The sequence below is a fragment of the Jaculus jaculus genome, chromosome 10, assembly GCF_020740685.1.
Source record: "Jaculus jaculus isolate mJacJac1 chromosome 10, mJacJac1.mat.Y.cur, whole genome shotgun sequence".
NCBI classification, from domain to species: domain Eukaryota; kingdom Metazoa; phylum Chordata; class Mammalia; order Rodentia; family Dipodidae; genus Jaculus; species Jaculus jaculus.
Window position 1 is genome coordinate 8,663,092 of NC_059111.1, and position 16,290 is coordinate 8,679,381.

The following is a 16,290-nucleotide window of genomic DNA, read 5'->3' on the forward strand; positions in this document are numbered from 1 at the left end:
TATTTCTCTCTGCATGAACCTGTGAAAGGGGACCGGCTTCTTCTGCCATTATGGAACGTCCCCTGGATCTGTAAGCTTCAAATAAACCCCTTCCGCCTCCCATAAACTGTGCCTGGTTTGGAAGTTCATTCTAGCAATGTGAAGCTGACTGCGGCAGTAAGCTTCATGGAAATTTTCCTTTCTCTGACTCTGATCTCACTGCAGGCGTGGTGGGATTACAGTAGCCAATCCATTTTCACACTCTTCATTAGATTTTATTTTTTATATTCTTATTCGTTTTCAAGCAGAGAGAGGATGAGGGGGCATGGACACACTAGGCTTTCTTGCCACTGAAAACAAATTCCAGATGCATACACCGCTTTGTGCATCTGGCTTTACATGTGGGTACTAGGGAATAAAACCAGGGTGGCAGGCTTTGTAAGCAAGCAACTTTAACCACTGAACCATCCCCCAGGTCCCACATTCTTCATGAGAAACTACACAGACAGGGTTGAAGAAGCCACCAAGTCAGCCATGCTTATAAGTATTTTTTTTCTTTTCTTTTTTTTTCTCTTTCTTTCGTTCTTTTTTTTTGTATCCTAGCCAGTTGCTGGGAAAATCCTGATAATGGCAGGAAGCCTTCTCTAAAATAAGCTCAGAACGTGTGAATTCTGGGAACCGCTTGATCACAATTGCCTGGTTCACCTTGCACAGGAGTGGATACGGCTAACTTGTTGGACAGAAACGTGTTGTCTCCACACGCTCTGCCCCTCCCACTCCTCCTTTCTAACACTCCCTCCCTAAGTGGGAAAAATGCTACCGACAGGATTGTTACCACCATGGGATATTTCAAATACACTGACAAAGGGGCTCTGTCACTGTATGTTGGGAGCCCAGATTGTCTCTCCATGTCTCTCTTTCATAGTTCGTGTGTCCACATGTGTCCAGAGGCCAGAGGGGTCCTCAGGTGCCCTCCTCTGTAACTTTTCTGTTGTATTTCCCTGAGACGGTGTCTCTCTGGAGACTGAACCTGGAGGTCCTCATTTAAAAAAAATTTATTAGAGAGATATGGAGAGAGAGAGAGAGAGAGAGAGAGAGAGAGAGAGAGAATTGGCACACAGGGGCCTCAGCCACTACAAACTACAGATGTTTGCGCCACCTAGTGGATGACTTTGCACTTGCCTCACCTTTGTGCGTCTAGCTTAGTGGAATCTGGAAGGTCAGGCTTTGCATGCAAGCGCCTTAACTGCTAAGCCACCTCTCCAGCCCTCATTTTCTTTGTTAGACTAGTTAACCAAGAAGCCCCAGTAATCCTCCTGTCTCCACCCCCCTCAGTGCTGAGGTTACAGGTACACACGCAGCCATGTCTGGCTTTTTATGTGGTACTGAGGATCAAACTTGGGTCCTCATGCTTGTGCGGGAAGCACTCTTGCCCCTGAGCATCTCCCCAGCAGCCCCTGTCCTTCCTTCAATAAAGCTAGTGAGTAAGTGGATATGGGTCTTACTTTCCTTATTATTCATACATTCCAGACATGACATGCCTTGCAGCGGTCTTTTTTTGTTTAATTTATTTATTTGCAAGTAGAGAGATGAGGTGGAACACCCCTTGCCACTTTAAATGAACTCTAGATATGTGTGCCACTTTGTGCATTTGGCCATCAAAGATTTGTAAGCAAGTGCCTTTTATCTATTGAGCCATCTCTCCATCCCCACCTTCAGTTTTTAACAATGAGCCAGGCTGCTCCCTGGTAAGATCTATGACTTGGATCAATGAATGCTGAAGACTTTATACCCAAGCCATTTGCCCATGAGAGGATTCGGAGAGCTCTGCACTGGGCTTCGGCAGTGCTCCGGCAAACAGAAAGTAAATGGGTTTTTCGTTTTGCATTTACTCACTGTTCCTATGTATTTCTCTTTTGAGACATCATAATTGCCAGCATCGAGTGGTTGCTAGGCATGGCTTTCAGTGCTTAATGTCATTGGGATAATCCTACGTGGCTGTACCCAAACATTCTCATGTTACAGATGAGGAGGGTGAGGAATTAGGATTAAATAAGATTCAAGATTATAGAGGTAAAGAGTGAACCTAGGACTTGAACCTAAGAAGACTGCTCACATCCACTATGCTATATGTTTTTATTTTTTTCTATAGGATGAAATGGACACTTGGACAGCAGCTCTGTTGCTCTTAAGACCCTCAGTAGGATGCTATAGTGACCATGCCTCAATGTCCAGGGAGGGGTCTGGTGTGCCTTTTAGAACATAGATGGGATCGGGGTCACTTTATGAATTCCCCCGGTGCCTGAGAACAAGGGCAAATCAGGAGGGAAGACCAGTTCCCCCATCCCCACTGCTGCAGCCAGGGAAACTCGAGGCTACTTTATTTATGACCTTGGATCCTATCTCATGTCACCATGGCTCCTGACATGTAGGCTATATCATGTGGAGTGGAACATAACGTTTGTGCTGAAAACATAAAAATCAAGAAGCTTCCTTATTTTTCAAATTTTCAGAGGTCCTCCTTCCCCACGTCTCAGCTCCCCACAATGCCTAGCCTATGGCATGGTGTTTTTTGATTTTTCAAGGTAAGGGTCTCACTGTAGCCCAGGCTGACCTGGAAGTCACTCTATAGTCTCAGAGTGGCCTCGAACTATGATGATCCTCCTACCTTGGTTCCCAAGTGCTAGGATCAAAGGCATGAGCCACCAGACCCAGCCTAAAGCTTTAACTTTGAAAGAGCAATTAAGTTTTTTTAAATTTTCTTTTTCTTTCTTTCAGAGAGAGAGAAAGAGGCAGAGAGAGAGAGAGAGAGAGAGAGAGAGAAAGAGAGAGAGAAAGATAGAGAGAGAATGGGCATGCTAGGGCCTTTTGCCCTGCAAATGGACTCCAGACACATGCGACACTTTGTCATTCAGTTTTACATGGGTACTGGGAATTGAACCCAGGTGGTCCAGTTTTACAAGCAAGTGCCTTTGACCATTGAGCCATCTCTCCAGCCCCTGAAAAGGAAATTCTTTGCAAGCCTCTCATCAAATCTTCCTGCTCTTCTACCTCAAGACTCATGGTTGTCTCTGCCTTGATTTACCTCTGTACACCTGATGTTTACCAGCTCCCACATCTTTTAATCGGGCTGACCTACCTCCATCCAATCTGGCATCTGAGTAATAAAGACACCCAGGCAGTGATGCTAATCTCTTCTGTGAAGTTTCCTGAACACATTCGTTTTACCCTCATCCCTTCTGTCTCCTGCTCTGTTCCTGTCATTCTTTGGCCTTGATCCTCTTCATCTTATTTTTATTTACTTACCTATTTGGAAGAAAGATTAGAGAGAGAGAATGGGTATACCAGGGCTTCTAGCTGCTACAAACGAACTCCAGACACATGTGCCACCTTGCACATCTGGCTTATGTGGGCCTTGGGGAATTGAACCTGGATCCTTTGGTTTTGTAAGCAAGCACCTTAACTTCTAAACCATCTCTCCAGCCCGCCATCTTGTCTTTTATTTCCAGTTCTGGATTCCCCACAAGTCCTTGATGTGAATACTGAACTTTTGGCTTCAGGCTTGACCCTTCTCGGGATGGTAGCTTATTTCTGTTACCTCGCTCATAGTCTTTAGGTGTACTTGAGTAAAACTTCAAAGTACACTGGGAATTTTAAACTCTGGGTTTTCACACCAACCTTGATTTCTTGCCCACACAGATTAGGTGAACCAGATCTCTAAACAAAACTGTGATCTATAAGGCTAGAAGTCTGCCAGGTTCTGGCCAATGAGAATCTGACCTGCCTCCCAGACTCCTAGCCAGTTCGACACTATTCCACCCGGGTAGCAATTGTCCAGAAATGTAATTTTCCTGCCCTGTGACTCACAGACTCATTTACTGCTCATACTTTTGTTCCTAGTTGGAGCTCCACTGCTGGACATTAAGGTTAGTTCAAATGTAGTCTTCTTTGATGCTCTGTTTATTGCTTTCCTTTTGAATCTGCAGTCAAATGTTCCCCGGACTTGAACCCATCAGTTCCCTGTCAGCCCACTAGTCCATTCCACAGAGAACCAATGACTTTTACTCTTGAACCCACATAAATTACCCACTATTAGCTAATAGTGGCTCAATGGAAAAGCTCCTTTGAGGTTTACCAAATCCCAGTGGGGTGATTCTTGGAATCCTAACATTTATAACATTGCATGTGGTATATTTTGAGTTTGTTCTGGATTTTCCTTCTTTATAGTGTTGTTACCTTGTTAAAAATGTTTAATGAACAGACAAATGGACTCTTGCTTCTGGAAAGAATTCAAACAACTAGGGAGGACGGGGTGGGGTGAGCCTTGGAAGCTCCCAGGAAGTCACAGTGCTGCTAAGTTTCTTTCATCGTCTTCAGGGCGTCATTTTTTTCTGATGCTCACAGACTTTTCGCATCTGGAATGACGTGAAAGTGTGGCCACTGGGAAGGTCTGGCTCATTCCATCCAAGACTAAAGAGCTCTGCATAAATCTGGGGTTCATCTCACTTAGGCTCTACATGGATCCAAAGAAGGGGAGTCTTCCCATCTGGGAATGATGCCATTCTGAAGCTAGTCACAATGACCAAGGGTCATAGGTATTAAGATCAGTTGGGCAAAGGTCTTATCCTATGGAAAAATAGAAAGAGTGTAGTATGTTTTTAGGATCTAATAATCTGAGGACGGGCATTTGGCTGAAGGAAGGGATGAAAAATAGAAAGAGCGAGCAGTTAGTTAGTATGTTTTTAGGATCTAATATCTGGGGTCAGGCATTTGGCTGAAGGAAGGGATGCACGTTGGACATAAGCAGTAGAGGATCATGACTGTAGGTTGTTCTGGTTTCAGCGGCTCTGTGTGTGTCTTTTTGTGGGAGGGATTTCTCAATCAATTGCCCAGAACTGAATTCTCTATCGCAATGAATGTCTTTCCCTCTCCATCAGGGAAACCTAACTCATCTTTTCTGTTTGCAGCTTTAATTCTAAACTGTAGCAGTAGCCTTCTCCTTGCTGGGACAAAACGCTTGACCAAAGTCAGCTCATGGGAGGAAAGGCTTGTTTCAGGCTGACAGCTACCCACGGCGGGGGAAATCATGGCAGAGCTGACCACAGAGCGTTGCATCGTGTCACATGCGCTCAGAGGAAGAAGCAGGAGAGAGCTGTCACTGCCAGGTGGGCTGGATGATAAACTCCCAAAGCCAGTGCCCCCTCCTCCAGCAGGGTTCCACTTCCCAAGGGCTCCACCAGCTCCATCAAGCATGAGGCACATGGGACTCTGGGGGACCTTTCACATTCAAACTACCACATGAATCAAGAGTTCATCTCAGTAAAGATCTCTCTCCCAGCCACTCCTGTACACTTCAAAAGTTCCCCCTGCCACTCTCCCCGCCTCGAGGATGCTTTTGCTTCCCGGGTCGCGGTCTCCGGTGCTTTTGGCGTCTCTGTGAGCATGTGCCCGCTTCAGCCACGCTTATGTTTGGCCGGTCAATGTGTGGCTCTTTATTCTGTGAAGGATGGTAGCAACCACCAAATACACCCCGCCGGGAGCAATGTGGTTTTGTTGTATTTTGGGTTAGCATTGCTTTTCCAACACAGAATAGTGTCTGAAATACTAAGGACTCAATAGCTATTGAAAAGGTAATAATAGGCACTTACAGAGGAGGAAACTGGAGATGCTGGTGCATCAGTGAGAGCTTCCAAACGACTCCTAAGGAACTCAACAAACAAACTCAACAAACAGTGTGTAGCAACTGATGACAGTTTATAAAACAAAAAAAAAATTTTTTTCTTTGACAGCAGAAACCAAAGGGACAATTACGCAAAAGAAAGACTAGATTTTTCCTTAGCATGACAAAGCTAAGGACAGCAGAATGCAGGTACACACACACACACACACACACACACACACACACACACACACACACCACAAAAACGAGTGAGGAAAAGCCATGTCTGGAGTCTGGACACTTGGGTGTTCGAAGGGAACAAAGTATATGACCATTTAGACATCACTCAAGTCCCTTGGATCACAGAGAACCATAGATCCCTTCACAGGATAAAGAACCAGACACTGAAATGTCAGAGGTCATGACCCTATCTATGAAAGTGTGAGTCAAGGCTACCCCACTAACATGGCACCCACAGACTCCAGTATTGATGAAGGAGCACCCAGAGGGCTGGGAGGTATTCAAGGCCCAGTGACAGCCACTGACAGCAGCTGGGTGCTCACTGAGGCAGACACGAAGCTGTGATAGCAACACCCACTCCAGACACGGCATCTTCCAAGACTCCCTTTCCAGTACGAGGAGAGGGAAAGACGCAAGCCACCAATTACACGGCATGTTCGAAGGCACTAAACGCTGCGGCAACAAGATAAAACGCTGTTGTACTATTATTATGATACAATGTTATTTCATGTCAAACCTTACAAAAATGTTGGTCCATTTATCCCCTTCCCTTGTTACTGCCACAAATATTTATATTTAAAATAAACTCCATATTGTTTTTAAAGTTTTTTTGAGGTAGGGGTCTCACTCTGGCCTAGGCTGACCTGGAATTCACTGTGTAGTCTCAGGGTGGCCTCGAACCCACGGTGATCCTCCTATCTCTGTCTCCCGAGTGCTGGGATTAAAGGTGGATGCCACCACGCCCAGCAAACTCCACGATTTTTGTGTTATGATTTAACCTGTACATAGCCATATATTTAAATGTTCATGTGTCTCTAAATTAGGAGGAAAATATATTCATATTTAGATTTGCCTTATATTATCACTGCTGGGACCTTCTTTCCCTCTTTCCCTTCTCTCTGTACATCCAACATTCCATCCACTGTCATTCCTCTTTGTTTAAGAGAACATCCTCGGGCTGGAGAGATGGCTTAGCGGTTAAGCGCTTGCCTGTGAAGCCTAAGGACCCCGGTTCGAGGCTCGGTTCCCCAGGTCCCACGTTAGCCAGATGCACAAGGGGGCGCACGCGTCTGGAGTTCGTTTGCAGAGGCTGGAAGCCCTGGAGCGCCCATTCTCTCTCTCTCCCTCTATCTGTCTTTCTCTCTGTGTCTGTCGCTCTCAAATAAATAAATAAATAATAAAAAAAATATTAAAAAAGAGAACATCCTTTAAGCATTCCCTTTTTAAAAATGTTATTTCTTTACTTTAGAGAGAAGAATGGAGAGAGAGAGAATGGCTCCACTTTGTGCATCTGTTTTTTCGTGGGTACTGGGCAATAGAAGCCAAGCCATTACACTTTGCAAGCAAGCACCTTTACGTGCTGAGGCATCTCCGCGCCAGCCCTCTTTTTGCATTTCTTAGAAGGAAAACCTGCCACCTTTCCTATCTCAGAAGGCCTGTCCTGGTTGCCACGGTTTAAAGAAAGATATTGTTGAATATAAAAATCTGGGTTAGGGGCTGGAGAGATGGCTTAGCGGTTAAACGCTTGCCTGTGAAGCCTAAGGACCCCGGTTCGAGGCTCAATTCCCCAGGACCCACGTTAGCCAGATGTGCAAGGGGGCGCACGCGTCTGGAGTTCGTTTGTAGAGGCTGGAAGCCCTGGCGCGCCCATTCTCTCTCTCCCTCTATCTGTCTTTCTCTCTGTGTCTGTCACTCTCAAATAAATAAATAAAAAATTTAAAAAAAATCTGGGTTAGTAGCTTTTTTTCTCTCAGCACTTTGGGGGTCAATTAACTGTCTACTGTTTGTTCGAAAAACGAGAAACACTCATTATTTGGAATGCTGTGGCCATGTCTACAGCGTGGCCGTACTCTTGCTGTCTTCCATTCTGTCTCTCTTCTTTGGCTTTTGGAAATCTTACTATGATGTGGTTTCTTTGTATGTTTTGTGAGGTTCACTGACTGTATTAGATCTGAAATTTATGACATTGTTGTTTTTGCAACACTTTGGAAAAAGTCTGCCATATTCCTTCAAGCGTTTTCTTCCACACCATTTTGTTTCCTTTAGGGACTCTAGTGGCTATGTATTAGACAGCCTTATGGGTGGATTAAGCAGTTTCATTCTGTTTAAGCAATTTTCCTGACTTTTTTGTTGTTGTTGTTCATTTTTATTTATTTATTTTGAGAGCAACAGACAGAGAGAGAAAGGCAGGTAGAGAGAGAGAGAATGGGCGCGCCAGGGCTTCCAGCCTCTGCAAACGAACTCCAGACGCGTGCGCCCCCTTGTGCATCTGGCTAACGTGGGTCCTGGAGAATCGAGCCTCGAACTGGGGTCCTTAGGCTTCACAGGCAAGCACTTAACTGCTAAGCCATCTCTCTAGCCCTTTCCTGACTTTTTAAGTAGACTTTTTTTCATTCCTTCATTATGACTGACACAGCCATGTGAAATATCCTTTTAAGAACATCTTATAAAATTTTATTGTTGTCTTTTTTATTTTCAGAGTTTTATGTTTATTCTCTGAAATGATTCTGCCAGATGGTTTTCTTGTTTATTCATTATGAATATATGTTCCTTTAATTTTAAATATATAAATGCATATACTTGAACACAACTACATATGTACATATATGTATACTGATATATATATGTATATGCATCCATATTGTTTTATAGTTTTATCTATGAATATCAATATCTAAAAATTTCTCCACTCATTTCCACTTGAGCAAATTTTTCCACAATTGTGCCTCACACCTCTGTTTTTCCTTTGTCTAATAATTATTTTGTTGGATGTTGGGCGCCAGGGCAATATATTGCACAGTCCCAGGATTCTATACTCCTGCCGTGAAGAGCGCTGGCTCAAATTTCCAGCTGCTTTCCCTGCAGTGGGAGGAAGCTGAGACCTTCCCAGGCCTTTCAGCGTCCATCCGCTATTTCTACAGTGACCCTGGCTCTCCATAGACACGCATATCGTCCAGTGGAGATTCAATAGTCACGGGTTTAGAGTCATTTCTTTTTCTTTTTTCTTTCTTTCTTTCTTTCTTTCTTTCTTTCTTTCTTTCTTTCTTTCTTTCTTTCTTCCCTCCTTCCTTCCTTTCTTTCTTTCCTTCCTTCAACCCTTCTTCAGTTACCTTTCTTTTGGCATTTTTCCCTCCACATTCTTCAAGCCATTCTGTCAGTCCCAAGCTCTATTCATGACTACTTCAATTCAGTAAGGTTATGGCTTTCTCTCATCTTGCCTGATGTGGCAAAAAGAGCCACAAGTCAGAAGAAATTTGGGAGATTACAAAGGGAGGGTGGAGGGAGTGGATTATCACCATGTTATATTGAATATATGTATGCAAGTTGCCCATTGAAAGTTTTTTAAGCCACCAATACACACACAACCATAACTATTTTCCAAGCATCAACTTTCCTACACCTCCTAAAGTCTGTTGCTCTCCAGTATTTTCAAGTGTGTGTGTGTGTGTGTGTGTGTGTGTGTGTGTGTGAGTGTGTGTGTGTGTTTCATTTTTAATTTTTATCTATTTGCATGGAACAGAGAGATGCCAAGGTTTTTTGCAGCTGCAAATGAATACCAGTCTTGATTTACGGGAAATTGAACCTGGGCCAGCAGGCTTTGCAAGCAAGAGCCTTTAACCACTGAGCCACCTCCCCAGCCCCTCAAATGTATTTTTGAAGTGCTGCATCCCAGCAGTAACGCTGCTCTCTGTCGTCTAACCAAGTTGTTATACTATGTGCAGCTGGGATTTCAGTTTTGAACATGTTACTCTTGATGTGTTTATGCGTGTGAGAACACTGGATGGGCAGCTAGATGTGCAAGCGTGGTGTTTAGGGAAGAGATCTTGGGTAGACCGGTAAAGCTGGACGTCAAGAGCACAAACACACTACTGGAAACACCAGAGCACACGAGATCATCCAAGGGCTCAGCACCGACGAGAAGGGCCGTGCAGACACTGAGCTCAGGGAGCCTCTAAAGATGAGGGGACCTGGAGAAGAGTTGACAAAGGGGACTTGGAGTGACAACAACTGTAAAAGAAAGATCATGAGACTGTGGCAGCCTGGATTCCAAGTGCAAAGAACGAGCTGGAAAGAAGTGAGCAATTGTGTCACCTTCTGTTGATCAGGCAAGGAAGACGAGAACTCAACCTGCTCTTGGATCTAAGCGTAGAGGTCATGGATGACCTTTGTAAGAGCCCTTTTGTAGAGTGTTGGGGGTAAAATCCTGACAAGAGTGAATCATAAAAGCAATGGCCTACTTCACAGAATTGCTGTGAGAAGGATTTATACAGCAAACCATAAATTATCTTAACATATAAAAAGCTCATAAAGTTAATAAGGAAATCCGGAGTTATTGTTTAATGGGTGTAGAGCTTCAGCTTGGGGATGAGCAAGTTCTGAAGATAGATAATGTCAATGGCCTCATGACAGTTGGAACACACGTAAGGCCAGTGATTGTCTACTCAAAAATGGCTGAAACAGCAAATTTCATGTTAAGTGTATTATACCAAAATTTAAACCATAAGCAAATGGTAACTTGTTATAAAAAATAAGAACGCACAGAAAAACACAAAAGATTATTAAACATATAAAATGATGTCTTTCTAATAATTAAATTAATAAAGTAGTTAAAGAAATATTAAGTTAATGAGTACCACTTCTCAAATCTTCTATAGGCCACATTGAGAAAAATCTGATCAAACATGGACAAATAGGGGCTTGGGAAGAGATAGCTCAGAGCGCTTGTCGTACAAGCATGAGGTCTTGAGAGGGATTGAGGGGACCTGAGACCACCCTAGTTGGGTTTCCTAGTACCCATTTAAACTTCTGGGTATGGTTATGCATATCTGTAATACCAGTCCTGTGGGGAGGGAGACCAGAGAATCACTGAGGCTCAGTGATGGAAAATAATTAGTGAAGAATATAGCATTTGATCTAGTGATATATGTATCTATTTATGCATATGTAATTTTACATAACATAGTCATAATATCTGCACAGACTTATTTGCACAGATATTCCTTTTGGCATCACTCTGAGTAGCCATGAACTAGATAGAAAATTTATGGTTTAAAGATGTAGTATGATGTATGATTTTTGTGCAGTTGTTAGAAAGCTACCTAATTAGCTAGAAAAATCAAAGCAAGTTACCACAACAGTATGCATAATGTACAAGTGTGCTGAGTATAGAAAAAGAGGAAATATTCACACATCTACCTATACTAATAAGTACAAATGCACATACATGGTTCTTTGAGATAGGGTTTTGCTCTAGCTCAGGCTGACCTAAAATTCAATCTCCATTCTCAGGCTGGCCTGGAACTCACAGCGATCCTTTTACCTCTGCCTCCTGAGTGCTGGGATTAAAGGCGTGTGCCACTACATTAGGCCAAATACACAAATTATTGCTTTGTCTCTGGTTGAGAGACATAGAAGAATGTTGGTCTGAAGTATGAAGGATATTTAGTGTTTATTATGTCTCTCTGTATGTTGTCCAAAAAGCTTTCATTGAACTTTGTTAATGTTTTTAGTTAACACACAAAATAACAGACTTCACAATAACATCTTTACGTATGTATGTCATATTTTTTATATCCCATATTAGCATTTTTAATTTATTTTAACACAGAGACAAAGAGAAGACCAAGAGCAGATGGCTCTAGCCACTGCAAATGAACTCTAAGTGCATGTGTCGCCACGTGCACCTGGTCTTATGTGGGTCCTGGAGAATCAAGCAAAGAGCATTAGGCTTCACAGGCAAGCCCCTTAACCACTGAGCCATCTCTCTCGCCTGATTATCAATTCTTGCCTTGTATCTTCTGCTAGTCTCATTCTTCTAAGTAAATTATATTTTATATTTGCTTTAAAAAAATATATAGATATATATATATGGGAAGAGAAGAGATAGAGAACTGAAAATATCCTGGTTAGTTTTTCCATATTGGAGGGAGCATAGAATAATACATTTTTTTAAGTTTACTATGTACATATTACTCTTTCATAGTTTATCTTTCAAGGAAGTGTAATACAGACCGGTATTCGTATGACAAATGCCCAACTTGACAAGTTTCCACAGAGAGCACCGTCATGTTTCTAGCATCAAAAATTGCACCAGGATGGAGAGATGGTTTAGTGGTTAAGGCACTTGCCTACCAAGCTTAAGGACCCATGTTTGACCCTTTTGGTCCCACGTAAGCCAGACACACAAGGTGACATAAGGGAACAAGTTCACACATGCACACACATCTGGAGTTCTATTACAGTGGCTGGAGGCCCTGAAGCGCCAGGTCTCTCCCTCCCTCTCTCTCTCTCTCTCTCTCTCTCTCTCACTCTCACTCTCACTCTCACTCTCACTCTCACTCTCACTCTTACACTAACTCTTGCTTTCTCACATAAAAACAAGGCCAATCTGTTGGGCTTGCCTCAAGAAAAAAATAAATTGCACCAACATGTTAGTAGCCTTCCTTGGACTCAATCCTTTTTTTTTAAAGTTATGTACACAGTGTGTATACAGTCATGTTGGTACCATTGTTAGCCTCCTCCCTGTCCTCCCCCCTCCGAAGGGACCCTCCTTTTTGGGGAATGTGGGTTGTGCATTGTGGGGTTAGCCATCAGTTATGGGGAAGAGGCAATGTCTCTGTGCATGATAACCCAACGTGTGGCCCTAACAATCTTTCTGGCCCCTCTTGCACGAATTTCCCTGAGCCAAGTTGGGTTCATTTTAGGTCTACTTTAGAGATGAGGTCTTGGGAGCCTCTGTGTCTCTGGATCTCTGGTTTGGAAGGAGTTAAGTGTTCTCTATGCCTCTCTCCTTCACTTTGTGCTGGTACCACTTTCCTCTTGGACTCCATTCTAAGCAGTGCTGTCCAATGGATCATTCTTGCATTTATTTATTTTTATTTATTAGGTGGTGGTGTGTGTGTGTGTGTGTGTGTGTGTGTGTGTGTGTTTGTGTGTGTGTACATGCATGTATAAGAAGGCCAGTGGTCAACATCAGACATCTTCTTTAATCACTCTCCAACTTACTTAACTTTCTTCCTTCCTTCCTTCCTTTCCTTCCTTCCTTCCTTCCTTCCTTCCTTCCTTCCTTCCTTCCTTCCTTCCTTCCTTCTTTCTTTCTTTCTTTCTTTCTTTCTTTCTTTCTTTCTTTCTTTCTTTCTTTCTTTGAGGTAGGGTCTCACTCTAGCTCAGGCTGACCTGGAATTCACTATGAAGTCTTAGGGTGACCTCAAACTCAGCAATCCTCCTACCACTGTCTCCTGAGTGCTGGGATTAAAGGCGTGCGCCACTGTGCCTGGCTTCCATCTTATTTTTTGAGAGTGTTTCTCACTGAACCTAGAGTTCACCGTTGCAGCTAGCTAGACCAGCTAACCATTGAGTCCCAGGAATTACCTTTTTCCACCTCCCCAGTGCTGGGATTACAGGCATGCATTACCATGCCTGGGATTTTCATGTGGGTGCTGGGGATCCAAATTCAGGTCCTCATGCTTATACAACAAGCACTCCACTCCCATTCCTCTCCCCAATCCCAGCCTTGCATGTTAGAGGAACATTCACCCACGTTTCTTTCAGTGCATAGAGTTCGTCATTATTTCTATTACCTGCCCAGTTTGGACTCGTGACCTAGACTGTTTTCCTTTCCCTATCCATTTTCCTCCTGTGAGATAACTCTCCAGGAGTTAAATTCCAGATTGCTACTGCACTTTATAAACACCTCCTTGATTTACAATGGCACTAGGGCACAATAAACCATTGTGAACTGAAAATACTGCAAGGGGAACATGTGTTTAATGGAACTGATCTGCAGAACACAGTCGCTTAGCAACACCACATACTGAGGAGGCTCCACTGGGCACCCCTGTGGGAGCACAGCTTCTGTCCAATGTCACGAGACAATATGACACTTGCTGTCAAGAGCCTTAGAAAAGTTCAAAATTCTCAACCGGAAGTTGCTAGAGAAGCAGTATTGTTCTTGTCCTGTTGTAATGGCAAAAGGTCACTAGCTGAACCCTCATAAGTCAAACCTCCGCAGGAGGGAACTGTGTGGGCAGCTCCTTCGCATTTAAGGGAGTTCACGTCCCCTTTCCCGCTTCTTGGCTCTCAGGTTTTCCCTTGGAGCTGTAATAACATTTGATATACTTTTCAGCCTCCCAGCATCTCACTTCCCTTCCTATATTTTGCAAAACTTTCTAACCCTTCATCGAAACCATGCCTACCCCCAAGAGAATCTGAAAGTAACAGAGATTCATTTTCGGAGGCTTCCTTGCAATGAGGGCTTCCCAGTGAGACACGCTCACACCGCAGACAGTGAAGGAAATCCACAGCAACGGCCCCTAAGTCTGGTCTCCAACATCATGTGGGCTGCTTTCCAACTGGGAGCAGCCCCCCACCTCACCCCACACACTCAAGGTGTTCTTAGATAGTCCCGTGCTTCTTAGGCTCAATCCCCTGTTGTATATCATCTCCATTGCATGAGTATACTTGTATATTACTTCTTCTTTTCTGCTTGGGAATATGAATGTTTGGACTGTTTCAGGGTGCGTGTGTGTGCGCACACGCGCGTGTGTGGAGATGTGTGCCCTCCATGAGTTTGTGGGTTGAGATTAGGGGAGAACATCAGGTGTCCTTCTCTGGTTACTCATCCACCTATTTCCTTGAGACAGAGTCTCTCTTCCACCTGGATCTGCTGTCCTTCAGAGCGCCCCAATGAGGCCCAAAGGGGCTCCGATCTCTGCTACCTCCCTGTAATGTGGTACAAATGTGCATGGCCATGCCCAGCTTTTCTTCTTTAACGTGGATTCTGGGGAATCTAGAGGTCCTTGTGTTTAAGTGGCAAGTGCTTTTAAGCACTGAGCTATTTTCCCAGCCATGTTTGAAGATTTTTGTTTATTTCTTAATTACAAAAGGCGCACTACTCTCAACAACTCTCAAGTATATTTCCTGGTGCACATGGGCACTAACTCACCACGACACTTCTTTGCAGTTTGTATCACAATGTATACAGGAGAAGGGTTATAAAAGTAATATAAAATAGATTATCCATACAAGATAAATCTGTGATGGTCTGATGACCATTAGAATCCCAATCAGGTAAAATCTAATCCCAACAGCACCACTGGCCCTGTAATAAGAGGAGAGACATGTAGCCATTCTCACTTCAGCAAAATTCTTTTGCCGTCTCTTCTGAAGGATCTCAGAGATTTCTGTTGGGATCCTCTGGACTGATCTTTCCCTGGGAGAGGAGCTAAAGCCCTTATTCATATTCAAGAATTAATATGCCATCTGAAGGTGCCCTTGCTCTGTGCAAGGCCTTGAAATGGGGCACAAATTGTCCTGTGGACTATAAATGAGACATCTCTAGGTGCTGAATTGTATGACTCATGATTTGGATTGTTAATGAAGGGTATTTTTCTCCGTTCCTTCTGTTCTTCCATCTTTCCTCCCTTCCTTCCTTTTTCCTCCCTCCTTCCCTTCCTTCCTTTCTTTCTTCTCATAAATGATGTCATCTCTGCAGCTAGCTGCCCTCTATAGCTCAGGCATACATTCCCTGGACTGATTTGCATTTCTGATGGAAGAGGGGGCAGGTCCATGAGCCGAATCCTAGCACAAGCTGGGCTTGGGAACGTGCTTCAGGCGATCGCATTTTTTTTTTTTTTCCAATTCTGTATTGGGAAAAACCTAAAATGTACTTAGCCAAACATTCTGCGCCCTGAGGCACTCCCAGCAAAATGTAATCCATATGTTTCTGATTCATTTCACTCACCTCAAAGGCTCTTCAGAGTTGAGTTGCACTGCTAAGAAGCCTTCAAACTTTTCTTTTTCTCCACAAGAAGAACTCATCTCCTGAAACCATCTCCCCAAAGACAGCTCAGCACTGAGCTTATATTTGTGAGGGTCCCGGGTGCAAGGAACATGTAAGTAGCACCCTTATAAATCTGCCCCTCTCTTGACAAGAAAAGCAACAGAATGTTCTGATAAAAGTTGCTAGGACCTTCTCTCTTCAGATGGCAGTGACCTTGGGATGACTCAGAAGGCATCATGGTGCTGGGAAGAAGTGACCGGAGTGCTCAGCACTGCAACATCTCTATCACACTTTCCAAGGCTCAGGGTCCATTGTTGAAGAGGTGGTGGAAAGCATGTAAGGCAAAGGAAGGGTAGGACTCCTTACAACGTGCTCCTCCAGACACAAAATGGCCTGGATATCCATGACCTCACAGTGCCTGACACTACCTACACAAGAGCATCATAATAGAGGGAAAGATGATGACATCAAAATAAAAGAGAGACTGATTGAGAGGGGGAGGGGATATGATGGAGAATGGAGTTTCAAAGGGGAAAGTAGGGGAAGGGAGGGAATTATCATGGGATATTGTTTATAATCATGGAATTTCTTAATTAAAAAAAAAATTTTAAGTTGCTAGGGGAGGAAGGAA